A 16993-nucleotide genomic window follows, 5' to 3' on the forward strand; every position below is an offset into this window, starting at 1 on the left:
AGCCCCATCCAAAGTACCGGATGCTTTAGTACTTCAAAATTTATATCATGTCCGAAGGAGGATCCCGGAATGATGGGGATATTCTTATATGCATATTGTGAATGTCGGTTACCAGGTGTTCAATCCATATGAATGATATTTTTGTCTCTATGCATGGGACGTATATTTATGAGAAATGAAAATCTTGTGGTCTATTAAAATGATAGAAATTTTATTTATGTTAAACTAATGAACTCACCAACCTTTTAGTTGACACTTGAAAGCATGTTTATTCTCAGGTACGAAAGAAATCTTCCGCTGTGCATTTACTCATTTTAGAGATATTACTTGGAGTCATTCATGACGTATTTCAAAAGACGTTGCATTCGAGTCATTGAGTTCATCAAGATTATTATTAAGTCAATTATAGTTGGATATATTCTGAAATGGTATGCATACCGTCAATTTTCGTTGTAAAGAAAGATTGTCTTTAAAAATGGAATGCAATGTTTGTAAAATGTAACATATAGAGGTCAAATACCTCGCGATGTAATCAACTGTTGTGAATCGTTTATAATCGATATGGACTTCGTCCGGATGGATTTGGACGGGTCCTTTCAGTTGGTATCAGAGCGGTGGTCTTAGCGAACCAGGTCTTACATTAGTGTGTCTAACTAGAAGTTGTTAGGATGCATTAGTGAGTCTGGACTTCGACTTAGTAGTTGTTAGGTTTTATTAATAAGTCTGGACTTGAACCTGGTCTGCATGTCAAAAAGTTTTGCTTATCATTTGGTGTCAAAAATTATCTGCTAATCATTCTTAGTCTAAACACGTCTTGCTACATTGATTGCATGAATAGTGTACAGACAAAAATTCATATCTTAGCGTATCTGCTAAATCATATCTTATCGTATCTATTACTGCAAACTTTGCCTGACATATCTCGTAAATTCCTCCGTAATCTATGAAACCTTTTGTTCTATATATATGGATATTTTATGTAATTAGAATACCATCCGTTAGCCAGAAAATCATTTCATATCTAAAAATTCTTTATTCAATCGTACGAAATGGAATTCGTCATTAGTTCAAGTCACTCAGATTCCTAAATGGAATCCCACTCAAGCTCCGAAAGCAGTGTGACCGGAATGGATCAACCAAACAGTCATCATCTATTCTGGATGAATTGAGGATGGGTTCGTAGCCTCCTCAATCATTGGAGACAAGAAGAAGGTGATCCTTTCCATCCGCCACATTGCTCTATTGGCGAAGAACCTGAAGCACTTACCGGTGAACCTGTTCGAAACACCATCTTTTCTCTCATTTCCAGAGTATCTCGCCACGATTATATACTATACCAAATTCTAGATTATATTTATCCGCTAGTCCAAACTGAAAATCACCCCGGTGTAATAGAAGAAGTCAACGAGCTTCGCGCTCGGGTAGTGGCTTTAGAGAATATGGTGCGAAGGTTATAAACACCAGCAGCAGCACCAGTACCACCATCATCAACGCCAATAGTACCTGTACCACCAACAACAACATCCGCATCACCAGCTTCGACATTTCATTCTGTACCTCGAGTATAATCATCGTTCTACATGACGTTCTACATCAATTATCTTCGTTCTTCATGGCGATTATGTAATCTCTAATGTTTTAGAGATTATATATCCTTGTTCTAATCGAAAATCATATGAGTTTAATATCATATTAATTCATTAAATCCATGATTACATCTGAAGAAAATATATACGTATATATGTTTTCATAAAGATTGTAATTAAAAATTCTTTTGTACAAACTGTTAATGGTAAAAATATTTTAACGGGTAGGTAATACCCGAGGAATATTTAGATTTCACTTTAATAAGTTACACTGTACATTCTTCGAATTTGATTCAACGATCATTTACTATCCTATTTACAACCACTGATTTACGTATCCGTTCACCAAAGAATAATTATTTTCATTCAAATTCAATTTCATATTTGGATTTTGATCTATCAGAATCCAACAAGTGGCATAATGAAGAAATAATGGACACAATAAAAATTGATTCGAAACAGACTAATTAACAATATGAAATTTTGTTAAGAAACCACGCTAACAAGATCATAGCTAACTGTTCCTAGCTAACTGTTAATTCCGTATTATATTTTATTTTATCGCAATTTAATTATCGCAATTTATTTATCGAAGTTTATTTATTGCAATTTATATTCTAGCAATTTTATTTATCGTCATTTAATTTCTGTATTTATTTTATGCACTTTAAATATCGGGACACGTATACAAGGTTTTGACATATCATATCGACGCATTTATATATATTATTTGGAATAACCATAGACACTCTATATGCAGTAATGATCGAGTTCTCTATACAGGGTTGAGGTTGATTCTACAATAATATATATAATTTGAGTTGTGATCGAGTCTGAGACGTATACGGGTCACGACACGTATTAATTAATTCGAATATTGTATATTAAACAATATATGAATTATTGGACTGTTACTGTAGACTATCGACTGTGGACTAATAACATTGGACAATTAAAAGGAATTATAATATTGATTATAATATATGAAACTAAACATTCTTCAAGTTTGCCACTTGAATTCATCTTAAACTTCATTTGTAACTCGACGATTACAATCTGCGTTCAAATCTTTCATGATTCTTGAAACCTCTCAATTAAGAAACAACTGAGAAGATGAACCAACCGCACTTCATCTATGGAAGGAAAGATTTATGCATATAGTTATGCACCTGAAAACTCGTGGACCCTAAGTAAAAGTTTAACACGTGTCTGTGTTAGCTCCTTTGGCATTGTTATTACCGAAAATAACATTGCAACTCTTTTTCAGATTAGCCAATTTTATCACAGCTTCAACAAATCAACTTCAACTTCAATTCGAATTAGCCTTATCATAACCTCGATATATAAGTTTGCCTGTCGTCATCGTTACCGGAGAACCGTTTATAATTCACCACATTAGCAGTAAAATTACCAGCAACTTCAATGAATTTGGATTTTTCCGAAAAATCATTATATTCATTGAAACCCCGTCTTGTATTCATCTATACCTTGTAACAATAATTGCCATACCAATTACCGGGAATCGGCAACCAGTATTTCGAAGCTCGTAGCATTTCTACATCAATAGTTATATGTATACATATAACAATTATCTCCTAGGATTATGATCTTCAATTCTGAAATTTTAAAAAGGCACCCAGTTTACGAATCGATACTCTGAATGCTGGAAAAGCTCAGAAACGTTGGAACGGGAAAACGGATAAAGTTAACCATGAAGGAGACCAAGGACAATACGAGGACCATACCTTATATTCAAAGAATCCAGATAATTCTGGATCCGTTGAAATCTTTAGAGAATATCTTGCTCCGAAGTCATGTTAAAATCTTGCGGAAAATCTTTCTCCATCAACCATCGAACCTAGAAATTCCAAAATATCATCACCAATATCTTCGATATTTCTGAGGATATTTTCATAAATATTCTCGTCCGAAATTATATACCTCTTCGTGCTTCATGTGTATCATTATATTGGAAACATTCAATAGAAAATTTAGTACCGAAAAGCAGATTATGTGAAACTATGAAGAAAGCCGTGGACAAATCACAAAGAATAAGTTTGACTTCAAAGAATCCAAATGATTCAATGTCTGCTAAAGTCTTTAGTGAATATCTTGCTCCTTACTCTAAACCCTTACAGACAATAGTTTCTATCATCCTCTGATCTTAGATATTCCGAGATATTATCGTATCTTTCATTATAAATATCCTCCATATTTCTGGAGATATTTTTGTAACTATTCTTATCTGAAATCATTCATCTCTTCGTGCTATCCGTATTACATCATATAGAAACTGTTAGTTTCTATATTTTGTAAACTTTCGAGCTTAAAATATGAATGTTATTTAAGTAATGTTGGGAATTGATGCATGAGTTAGTATAATATAATGACACTTGATCAACGTGATTATATTACAGTAAGTCATGCTGAGTTTCTAATGGGACGTGATGATTCACAGATCATAACGTCATCATGTGCCATGTTACATAACTCTGTCATTCTGCTTAACTTCTGAACATATCAAGAAAGTATATTCTTGATAGTTCTATTCTCAGTGAATCTGGTAATTTGACAAATCAAATCGTGCTATTACGTTCCTCTTATTTAGAACATTAATAATGTTCATTCTGAAACTTATATCTGCGAATTCTGGACCATTACAAGAGATGCCAAACCGTCAGAAGAAGAAACGAAGGGACAAAGCTCTGAAATAGAAATTGGAGCATAAATCGCAGCAAATAGGAGGGAGTATTAACTATGGATGACAGTGATTATAGGAAACAGAAAGGGGGACATAGAAAAATAAGGAGAGATATAAAGCCCGATAACAACGCGTAAATTACAAACCGTGTATATCAATGTTTATCGCAACATAAAGACACGGGAGAATTAAAAGCACTATAACCCCAAGAGCAAAGTAGAATTAAGCAGATTCCTCGGGTGAAAGTTAGAAAAGGAGAATGATTGTTACGAAAGTAAGGATAAGGACAAGGATTAGAACGGGATTAAGCAATTTCACAATCTTTTGGATGTATGAACTAAGGAAGAGAGTATGGGAATGGTGAGAATAATGGAACGGAAGAGCTTAATTTATAATGGAAATATCAGGCAGAGTAATCGAGGCAGATCACTGTATTTAATTATAGAGATCTTAATTTTCTTGCACGCTGAAGAATCAAATCTTTTAGATTTCGAAGATTTTCTCGAAATCTCTTGAATTCCGGAATTCAACCAAGACAACGTCAAAAGTTAAGACGCACCTTATTTTTTGAATTCAACTCTAACTCTGTCAAAAGTTAAGATGAATCTTTACTTTCCTATTTCACTCTTTGGTGATAGCTTTACTCGTGCTCATCGAATAATCGAATCATTTTATTCGTATTATTCAGTAATGATAAAACTCTATTTATTAACTCATATTCGGCATGAAGACATTTTTATTGTTAACCATGACCACCTCACTCAAATTTCGGGACGAAATTTCTTTAACGGGTAGGTACTGTGATGACCCGGGAATTTTCGACCGAATTTAAACTTAATCTTCATACGAATTCGACACAATAAGCAAAGTCTGTAATGTTGAGCCTCGAAAACTTTAGAGCTATATTCATATATTCGAATTCGAATTGACCTTTGACTATGCCCGACGATTCACGAACAATTGTGTATAAACAAATATATAAATATATATATAAATATAAATAAGTGTATATATATATATATATATATATATATATATATATATATATATATATATATATATATATATATATATATATATATATATATATATATATATATATATATATATAAACATTTTGAATTAATAAGGTATACTTTAATCAAGTGGAATTAAAAATGTAAGATAATATATAAAGTAATTAAGTTATCATTAAAAAGAATATATAATAGATATATGATATTATTATGAATCAATATAGTAATATATATAAAAGATTCCTATTAATAACTATAATATTGTAACATTTATAAAATATATAAATATTAAATATTCAATAGATATATTCATATAATATATGATATAAAATATAATATAAATATATTAAATGTAATTACAAGTTTAATTATAATTACTATATGATTATTATTATTAGTAATATTCTTATCATTAATAATATCATTATTATTGATTATCATTATCATTATTAATAGATATTGTTGTTATGATGTAATTTAGTATTATTACTAGTATTAATTTTACAACCATTATTATCACTAATAAAGTTGATATTATTAATATTACTGTAATTAATAATATTATAGTTATATATTTCATAATAATTACTATCACTATCATTAGTAATAATATTATTATCATAATTGTATTATTATTGTTTATAATATTAAGAGTATTATTATTATAGTTATCATTTGTATTAATTATTATTAAACCTATTATTTTTATTAAAGTGATTATTATTGTCATTATTAATTTACCATATTATTACTATTTATCACTAACAATAATATTATTATGTTATTAATTTTATTATTATTAATTAGTATTATTAATGTTAATATATTTACATTATTAATTAGAATAATGAAAATAAATTGATAAGGAATTAGGTTGTTTAACATCACCATCCAAACTGTACATTCTTGTCTCTAAACACGATCAGATGGAATCAAATCATTGATAAAACCAAAATTTATTTAGAGTTATTATCAACTTTTTATTTTCTTAATTTTTTTATTCTCTTATTTTCTTCTGAGTGAAAAATGTACGTACTTCTTGTCTAGATTTTGTTACCAGTCTCTTTCTATCCTTATAATTGTTCGCTATATGTACATATACCTGTAATTGAGAGGAATAACAGAAAAATATAAAAGCAAATAAAAACCACGACCCTGTTCTTGGGTGTAATAATCAAAAGTTTGATTTTAAATCATTTTTCAAAATCTAAAAGTGCAGAAGTGTTAGGAATCTTCCATTAAATCTATCTGCAAGTTTACAGTCGTTAATCTTTCATTTTGACTTCGAATTCCTGAGTCAAAGTTTGGAATTGAAAAAGTCAACAGGTTGTTCATCAAGCTAATTCGAGTTTTCTGTGACGATTTAATTTAAATTAACGATTCTAATGGTTTCTGGTAGTGATTTGAAAACTCTTTTATTTAGGAATCATAAGCTATAAATTCCTAAATCTCGAAAACCTATATATTTTTTTTTCTCAAACCGCGACTGCAGTAGCAGTTTTGAATTTTTTTTTCTTTTCGGTTACTGATTAATGAAAACACTCACCAGGAACGTTCTTGTTTCAAATTCAAGTTTTAAATCGAAAACACAATTTAGTTGTTAAGTTTGATTTTGATCTCTGGTTAAGAATTTGTTTACGAAGGAGAAAGAGGGAGAGATAACTGGTACGGGTTATAAATAAATGAAAGGGGTTTTAAATCAGAAAATCTAAACCGCTGGCATGGTCAAGAGTTTTGTATGCTTTCGAGAGGTCTCGGGTTCGAGGCCCGGGAGTGGCAGTTATCTCTTTTTAGGCCGAATTTCATTTAAGGTAGTTTTTTATTTATTTATTTATTTATTTATTATTACTCTTATTATTATTATTATCATTATTATTAGTTTTATTATTATTATGATTATAATTATAAGTATTATTGTTATTATTAATATCATCATTAACTATTATAGTTATTATTATTATGGTATCATTATTAATATTAATATATTTATTATTACAAAGAATTAATATTTAGGATTATTATTATTATTATTATTACTATAATTATTACAAATATCATATTTATAGCTACAAGTATTAGTAACATTATTTATCATTGATATGTTTTTATAAATAAGATTATTATAAATAGTGTCATTTTAGTATTATTACCATTATTATGATTATGATTATTATTAGTATTCTCATTATAAAAATAATACAGATTATTATCATTTTATAAATATTAGTATTGGTATCATACTATGACTATTAGTATTATCATTATGTATTATTATTATTAATATTATTAACATTGTTATTAGTATTAACTAGATTAATGAAAGTAATATTATTCAAAATAATTATAACTATGAAAATAAAAGTTTTAACGACGTTGTTAAGATAATAAGTATATATTAACTATATTAACAAATTATTTTAGAAACATTCATATATAACAATTTAAGTATTTATAATATAACATTAAACAGATATGCATATATATTAATATAACTATAAAAATATTAACCATTTGAATGTACATACAAATTAAAAATATATGTTATTAATATAAAATTAATGTAATTAATAAATTTATATATATATATATATATATATATATATATATATATATATATATATATATATATATATATATATATATATATATATATATATATATATATATATATATATATATATATATATATATATATATATATATATATATATTCATTCGAATACGATTAGATATATTAATAAATATACAATTGTTATAGGTTTGTGAATCCGAGGCCAACCCTGCATTGTTCAGTTGTTAAATATCGTTATATGTATTTTTACTACAAAATACATTATGGTGAGTTTCATTTGCCCTTTTTACTCTTTACGTTTTTGGGCTGAGAATACATGCAAATGCTTTATTAAATGTTTTACAATATTTATATGCGTGAGTTTCATTATTCCTTTTTTAAATGATTTTGCAATATATATATTTTTGGGACTGAGAATACATGCACTGTTTTATAACTGTTTTACGAAATAGACACAAGTAATCAAAACTACATTATATGGTTGAATGATCGAAATCGAATATGCCCCTTTATAGTCTGGTAATCTAAGAATTAGGGAACAGACACCCTAATTGACGCGAATCCTAAAATAGATCTATCAGGCAAAACAAGCCCCATCCAAAGTACCGGATGCTTTAGTACTTCGAAATTTATATCATGTCCGAAGGAGGATCCCGGAATGATGGGGATATTCTTATATGCATATTGTGAATGTCGGTTACCAGGTGTTCAATCCATATGAATGATATTTTTGTCTCTATGCATGGGACGTATATTTATGAGAAATGAAAATCTTGTGGTCTATTAAAATGATAGAAATGTTTATTTATGTTAAACTAATGAACTCACCAACCTTTTGGTTGACACTTGAAAGCATGTTTATTCTCAGGTACGAAAGAAATCTTGCGCTGTGCATTTACTCATTTTAGAGATATTACTTGGAGTCATTCATGTCATATTTCAAAAGACGTTGCATTCGAGACATTGAGTTCATCAATATTATTATTAAGTCAATTATAGTTGGATATATTCTGAAATGGTATGCATACCGTCAATTTTCATTGTAAAGAAAGATTGTCTTTAAAAATGGAATGCAATGTTTGTAAAATGTATCATATAGAGGTCAAATACCTCGCGATGTAATCAACTGTTGTGAATCGTTTATAATCGATATGGACTTCGTCCAGATGGATTAGGACGGGTCCTTTCATCTGTTCCCTAATTCTTAGATTACCAGACTTAATAAAAAGAGGCATATTCGATTTCGATAATTCAACCATAGAATGTAGTTTCACGTACTTGTGTCTATTTTGTAAATCATTTATAAAACCTGCATGTATTCTCATCCCAAAAATATTAGATTTTAAAAGTGGGACTATAACTCACTTTCACCAAATATCACTTCGTCGAGAATTTGATTTAGCCACGGGTTGATTCACGAACCTATAACAATATATACATATATCAAAATATGATCAAAATATATTCACAATATTTTCTTTATTACGTGTTGATGATTTTTAGTTGTCCAGTTAGCGGTCCGATGTTAGAAGTCCACAATTGATCGTACATGAATAATTTAATATACATATCTTGAATCAATCCCCGACCCAGTGTATACATATCTCAGTATTGATCACAACTCAAACTATATATATTTTGGAATCAACCTCAACCCTGTATAGCTAACTCCAACATTCACATATAGAGTGTCTATGGTTGTTCCGAAATATATATAGATGTGTCAACATGATAGGTCGAAACATTGTATACGTGTCTATGGTATCTCAAGATTACATAATATACAATATAAGTTGATTAGGTTATGGTTGGAATAGATTTATTACTAACTTTCACGTAGGTAAAATGAGTAGTTTTTATCAATCTTGTTTTACTCGCCATTTCTTCGTTTCTAATCCGTTTTGAGCGATTCCAGTGGCCACGGTTTTGTATTGAACTTAACTTTATGAATCTAAACAGAAAAAGTATAAGTTTATAGTAAAAAATACAAGGTACAAGTCGTTTTTGAAAGAGGTAGTCATTTCCGTCGAAAGAACGACATCTTGATGACTATTTTGAAAACCATACTTTCACTTTGAGTTTAACCATGATTTTTGGATATAGTTTCATGTTCATAAGAAAAATCATTTTTTCAGAAGTATAGCTTTTAAATCAAAGTTCTTCTTAGCTTTTAATTATCCCAACCAAAACAGCCCCCGGTTTTACTACGACGGCGTATATCCAGTTTTATGGTGTTTATCGTGTTTCCGGGTTTTAAATCATTAAGTTAGCATATCATATAGATATAGAACATGTGTTTAGTTGATTTTAAAAGTCTAGTTAGAAGGATTAACTTTATTTACGAACAAGTTTAGAATTAACTAAACTATGTTCTAGTGATTACAAGTTTATAACGTTGAATAAGACAGCTTTTTATGTATGAATCGAATGATGTTATGAACATCATTACTACCTCAAGTTCCTTGGATAAACCTACTGGAAATGAGAAAAATGGATCTAGCTTCAAAGGATCCTTGGATGGCTTGAAAGTTCTTGAAGCAGAATCATGACACGAAAATAATTTCAAGTAAGATTTCCACTCGAAATAAGATTGTTATAGTTATAGAAATTGAATTAAAGTTTGAATATGATTATTACCTTGTATTAGAAAGATAACCTACTGTAAGTAACAAAGGTTTCTTGATCTTGGATGATTACTTGGAATGGATTTAGAAAACTTGGAAGTAAACTTGCAATCTTGGAAGTATTCTTGATTTTATGAAACTAGAACTTTTGGAATTTATGAAGAACACTTAGAACTTGAAGATTTAACTTGAGAGAGATCAATTAGATGAATAAAATTGAAGAATGAAAGTGTTTGTAGGTGTTTTTGGTTATTGGTATATGGATTAGATATAAAGGATATGTAATTTTGTTTTCATGTAAATAAGTCATGAATGATTACTCATATTTTTATAATTTTATGAGATATTTCATGCTAGTTGCCAAATGATGGTTCCCACATGTGTTAGGTGACTCACATGGGCTGCTAAGAGCTGATCATTGGACTGTATATACCAATAGTACATACATCTAAAAGCTGTGTATTGTACGAGTACGAATACGGGTGCATACGAGTAGAATTGTTGATGAAACTGAACGAGGATGTAATTGTAAGCATTTTTGTTAAGTAGAAGTATTTTGATAAGTGTCTTGAAGTCTTTCAAAAGTGTATGAATACATATTAAAACACTACATGTATATACATTTTAACTGAGTCGTTAAGTCATCGTTAGTCGTTACATGTAAGTGTTGTTTTGAAACATTTAGGTTAACGATCTTGTTAAATGTTGTTAACCCAATGTTTATAATATCAAATGAGATTTTAAATTATTATATTATCATAATATTTTGATGTATGAATATCTCTTAATATGATATATATACATTAAATGTTGTTACAACGATAATCGTTACATATATGTCTCGTTTCAAAATCATTAAGTTAGTAGTCTTACTTTTACATATGTAGTTCATTGTTAATATACTTAATGATATGTTTACTTATCATAATATCATGTTAACTATATATATATATCCATATATATGTCATCATATAGTTTTTACAAGTTTTAATGTTCGTGAATCACCGGTCAACTTGGGTGGTCAATTGTCTATATGAAACCTATTTCAATTAACCAAGTCTTAACAAGTTTGATTGCTTAACATGTTGGAAACACTTAATCATGTAAATAACAATTTCATTTAATATATATATAAACATGGAAAAGTTCGGGTCACTACATATGACGACATTGAACAATGCAGGGTTGACCTCGAATTCACGAACCTATATCATTTTTGTATTCATTAATATATATAATCGTAATCGAATAAATATATTTTATTATTAGTGATATAATTTTTATATTAATAACTTATATATATTTCTTTATTTAATTAAATGTATTCATTTTGTATATAAAAATATTATTATAGTTAAGTTATGTATATTAAATATACCTTTATGTAATTACTTTTTTCTTTAAAAAATACTAGTTATAATAACACTAGGATAATTATACTGATAATAATAATAATTTTCATAGTAATAATAATATTTATGATAGTATAAATAATAGTTTTTATAAAAATATAGATTTAAAGTAATGATACTTTTAGTAATAATTATATTAATTTTAAATAATAATAGTACTTGTTAATGAATTTTATGTTAACGAAAGTGGTAATATTAATAATAATACTTACGTCAATATTGTGACGACCCGGAAATTTCCGACCAAATTTTAACTTGATCTTAATATGGTTTCGACACGATAAGCAAAGTTTTTTAAACTGAATTTCAAAAACTTTGAACTATGATCATGTATACACTTGACCTTTGACTAACCTCGACGATTCACGAACAGTAGTTTTCGATTAGATAAGCATACATACATATATATACACTTGATGGATATACACAATTATAGATTTTGTACATTATAATATATAAAATAAATAGATATTGAATATTCAAAATATACTATTACATTTACCATGAAATTATTAAATATTACAAGATTAATAAATTATGATAATAAAATATGTAATACAAGTTAAAGATGTACTTATTATACTAATAATACTATGACTACTTTCATTAATATTAGAATATGTATTAGTAATTAATATTTATCAATATATAATATATAGATATGAAGAGTGTTAAATATAAATTGTTAGAATATTATCATTACTAATATTAGTATTATCATTAATAATAATAGTATTATTATAATTAATATTATCATAATTATAAATCCTATAGACATTATTATTATCAATAATATTATTAAAATTATAAATATTATTTATTAAATGTAATATTAAGAGTATTATTATTATTACGATAGTTATATTTATTAATCAATAAGATTAATTATATTATATAGATAATATATGTACAGATATATAAAAACAGATATATCTATATACAGATAATCTGAATTATATATATATACAGATTATATTAGGAATCAGTTTGAAATTTATATTATGTATGGATATATACGTATTAAAAACAGATTCATACAGAATCATATACACAAACTTATACGTATTATGTATACCGAATTATATAGAGATTTATATATAAATATATAAACACTTTTAAACAGATTTAGATTTATATAAAGAATCCGATACAGAACAAATTGCTGTTACAAGTCCACATCGAAATTTTATCATATCTGCTTAATTGATTCTTCAGCTCCTACTCTCGTACAAACCAAAAATTAAACACCAACAAAAATCCAAATAATATATATTCTTTTATTAATCTCTATCGGATTTTACAAAAGTCTCTTCTCCTCCTGCTCCCAAATAATTTATGTCGATCAATCTTTACAACAAAACAAATTGGTGATTTAATTAAACTGTTACAATATGTACTGAATTCTGTCAACAAATGCAAGAAGTTAAAATCTGTTTCAGGTCACTATCTATTTTATTTCTCTGACTACTCGAAATATTCTGTCGATACAATACATGATTTGTAACTAATGGATTAGTATCATTCTTTATATACATAGAGACATGAGCACATTTGGATACAGACAATAACTCAAACAAATATATATGTACCTGTTTCTTTTTGAACCTAAACTTTCATCACCATCGACACCTTTTCTTTATATCTATCTTCATGAACCATTATCAAGCTACGAACCAATAAGTAACCATAAAGTCTTTCGGGAACTTCTTCTTTGTCGAACCACCTCAACACACACCAGTTGCACCCACCCAATCCACCCTTGCACCACTTGAAACCTTGAACCCGACAAACGTCTACCACCACCTTGCTCCATTTGATTTATCGAATATCACTACAACCCATCACCTTCAATCATAAACCCATTTAACATCATCTTCTCATCACTCCTACTACCGTAAGTTTTTGCTACTGCTATCACACTTCTATATTTTTGTTTTGTTGTAATATCACCAACACACCACCATAAAATCCACCTTTGAACTTCCCATGTTGTCCCTATGTTCTCTTGATCGGATTTCAACAAACACCACTCCATCATCATATGTTTCTGTTGCATCGAATAAATAATTTTTTGTTTTAATCCCCACACTCACTGAACCCATATTGACACCGCTGCTGTGTTTTATTTTGCATTTCGTATAGCAGGCTTGAAATAAATAACATTGGTAATAAAGCTAGGCTAATGATTAAGAGAATAAAGTAGTAATGAGAGTTAGAGTGCATATCGAGCTGTATTTGTTGCTTCCATTCGACTTTGATATCACCAAATCCAAAACCCCACAATAAAACTTTCCAGCTGTGTTTGTATATGTTTCCAATTGAGATTAATTGATTTAAGCTTTTCTTCTTTTCCTTCTCCTTTTTTGGACGGCACCCACTCAACATATAACCCCACCAGCTTGTTGCTATAATAAATTGGTAACCTACTTATTGTCTGTTCTATTCAGTTTAAACACAAAAGAATGAAACCCTTTTTGAAATTCATAAAATGGGCCGGTTCTTGATTATGAGTATTTACGGTAGGGTCAGCAGAAAACCCACCATTCCCTACTTAAACCGTAAAGAAATATACGAGAAAGGTGGTCGACTTTTTTGCTAATTGATCATGTGTGGTGAGACAAAGGAAATCACTAAGTTTCTAATCGATATTTGCCATATATATTTGTCTTTTGGTTTTTGCCGAATCCTTGAGGGAACCAGGATGTCTACTAGTTTTTTATTTATTTATTTGGTTTATGAACTCCTTACATGGAATGAAGTATTTATTGGGCTAGTGCATGTAGGATTGTATATGATTGGGCCAGATTAATAGTAGATAGCATAGGTAAGTAATCGAGCATATAAGGTTGATTATGATGAGAATTTGATATCGAGTGACATTTAGAATATGTAATGATAATGATCATGATGATCATAATGATATCACAATAGTAGTGATATTATGATCTTATGAAATAAAAATGAAGATGATGCAGTTGGTATAATAACATGAAAACGATTAATGACGATCGAGCTAATGCTAGATTAATAACGAAAATAATGATAATGATAGTGAGGTTTTGATGAATTTGATAAGGATTATGTTAACGTGATTAGATTATGGTGATGATCATGGGTTACGGTTAGAATAACGATGAGGAAGAAACGAAAGAAATAATAATGATAATAGGATTAGATGTTGAGGGTTAAGATCAATACTAAATGATAACGATGGTACGTGTATGAAGGTTATATTTATGATAAAGATTCGATGATTTAGAAGGACAGGAATGACGGGTCATATATATATAATGAGCTAACTAAAACACAAAGTGACAAATAGAGGAATGGTTAAAGGCGTTATCGGGTTAGCGGGACGTCGCGGGTTCAAACCTGGACTTGGGCATTTTTTTAAGGGCTACTTCTTTGAGGTAGTATTACTATTACCATTATTACTATTATTATTGTTATTATTATTATTATTATTATTATTATTATTATTATTATTATTATTATTATTATTATTATTATGACTATTATTATTATTATTATTATTATTATTATTATTATTATTATTATTATTATTACTAATAAAATTATCATTTTTAGTACTAAAAGTATCATTTTTATTAAAGACTATTTTTTTGTTAAAAATATCATTTTTATTATTATTATTATCATTATTATTATTTTGACATTAATATTTTAATATTATTATTATTATTAACATTTTTATTAATACAAGTATCATTATTATTATCATAATAACTATTACTATTATATTAAGACGAAAAACCTTTTAATTATTATTATTAATATTATTAAATAACTATTAGTTATATAAAACTATACTTAATACATATAATATAACTATATTTTATTTATTTAAAGTACATAAATGAATACGTTTATGAAACATACAAGTTATAAATATAAAATGATAGCATTAATAAAAATATATATAAATTTATTCGATTACAACAATATGTGTTAATATATATAAATGATATAAGTTCGTGAATCCGAGGCAAACCCTGCATTGTTCAGTTGTTCAATATAGTCATATGTATTTTTACTACAAAATACATTAGGTGAGTTTCATTTGCTCCCTTTTTAAATATTTTTGCTACTGAGAATACATGCGCTGCTTTTATAAATGTTTTACGAAATAGACACAAGTAATCGAAACTACATTATATGGTTGAATGATCGAAGCCGAATATGTCCCTTTTGCTTGGTAACCTAAGAATTAGTAAACCGATCTACTAATTGACGTGAATCCTAAAGATAGATCTATGGACCCGACAAACCCCATTCAACGTACCGGATGCTTTAGTACTTCGATGTTGTTTTATATCATGTCCGAAGGATTTTCTGGAATGATAGGGGATATTCTTATATGCATCTAGTTAATGTCAGTTACCAGGTGTTCAATCCATATGAATGATTTTTGTCTCTATGCATGGGACGTATATTTATGAGAAATGGAAATGAAAATCTTGTGGTCTATTAAAATGATGAAAATGATTGATTATGATAAACTACTGAACTCACCAACCTTTTGGTTGATACTTTAAAGCATGTTTATTCTCAGGTACGAAAGAAATCTTTCGCTGTCCATTTGCTCATTTTAGAGATATTATTTGGAGTCATTCATGACATATTTCAAAAGACGTTGCATTCGAGTCATTGAATTCATCAAGATCATTATTAAGTGAATTATAGTCAGATGTATTATGAAATGGTATGCATGTCGTCAACTTTTAATGAAATGAAAGTTTGTCTTTTAAAACGAATGCAATGTTTGTAAAATGTATCATTTAGAGGTCAAGTACCTCGCGATGTAACCAACTATTGTGAATCGTTTATAATCGAGATGGACTTCGTCCAGATGGATTAGGATGGGGCATTTCAGTTGGTATCAGAGAGGTGGTCGTAGCGAACCAGGTCTTGCATTAGTGTGTCTAACTAGGAGTTGTTAGGATGCATTAATGAGTCTGGACTTCGACCTAGTAGTTGTTAGGTTATATTAATGAGTCTGGACTTGAACCTGGCCTGCATGTCAAAAAGTATTGCTTATCATTTCTTGTCGAAAATCACTTG

Source organism: Rutidosis leptorrhynchoides, chromosome 4, assembly GCF_046630445.1.
Source record: "Rutidosis leptorrhynchoides isolate AG116_Rl617_1_P2 chromosome 4, CSIRO_AGI_Rlap_v1, whole genome shotgun sequence".
In the NCBI taxonomy this organism is placed as follows: domain Eukaryota; kingdom Viridiplantae; phylum Streptophyta; class Magnoliopsida; order Asterales; family Asteraceae; genus Rutidosis; species Rutidosis leptorrhynchoides.